The sequence below is a fragment of the Amphiura filiformis genome, chromosome 2 (genome assembly GCF_039555335.1).
Source record: "Amphiura filiformis chromosome 2, Afil_fr2py, whole genome shotgun sequence".
Taxonomy (NCBI): domain Eukaryota; kingdom Metazoa; phylum Echinodermata; class Ophiuroidea; order Amphilepidida; family Amphiuridae; genus Amphiura; species Amphiura filiformis.
In genome coordinates, this window is record NC_092629.1 from 76,192,745 (window position 1) to 76,193,622 (window position 878).

Here is an 878-nt window from a genome sequence, read left to right on the forward strand (position 1 = left end):
GCCAGAGACTTTGCCAATTTAGTGATGGGCAATACAGCAACAAGACATTTTGCACGGTAATAATAGAGGTTCCCTGGTAACACCAGAACCGGGGGAGTCACTCACTACTTTTGCTACGCACCCGCGTCCAAGAAAAGCGTCTAAAAAAGTATGTTTTTCACCATACCGCGTCGTCGACATCTTTTTGAAAAAGGGGTAGGCCTACTTTTTCAGAAGGCATCGCCATTTATAGGGGTCCTTTTTCAGCCAAATCCTATAGACGTTTAGGGTTAGTCATTTTGCCGGGATTGTTTGAGTGAGTTTGCACTAATTTGTTGTTTTCTAGGTCTGCAATAACAAAAAGACACCTTGGGTATCAAATTAGCTCAGTTTCCTGTTACGCCACTTAGGGTATATAGGCCTAAATTAGATCAGTTATGAGACTATTATACCCGCTAGTTTCAGGTTATGCCATTTTAGAGCCTTTTTAGGGTCTGTAGGGCCTATGGTTTTTACATGTGCTACGCCATTTTTTTAAGGGTAGGATTTTGCATGTGTTTCGCCATTAAGGGGGGGGGCACCTCAATATGTAATGGATATAGGTGTAGGGCTGGCACTTCATAGGACCTAGACCTAAATGCTATATAGGATCATTCATGGCTGATTAAAAAACACACTCCAAAGCCGAAAAAATACGCCGGTCATGATGCAGTCATGTCTACAGTAGAATTCATCTCGACCTTTGCAGGACTTAACCCCATTAAAAGCTATTAAACCAAGATAACACTCATTGAAACAGCTCAACTGATTAAATCGGATCTTCTCTGGTTGTGCACAAGTGACTGTTTTCATGTGCGATATCGCAATAAAGATGGTATTCATAGCTTCAGTTGGGTAAC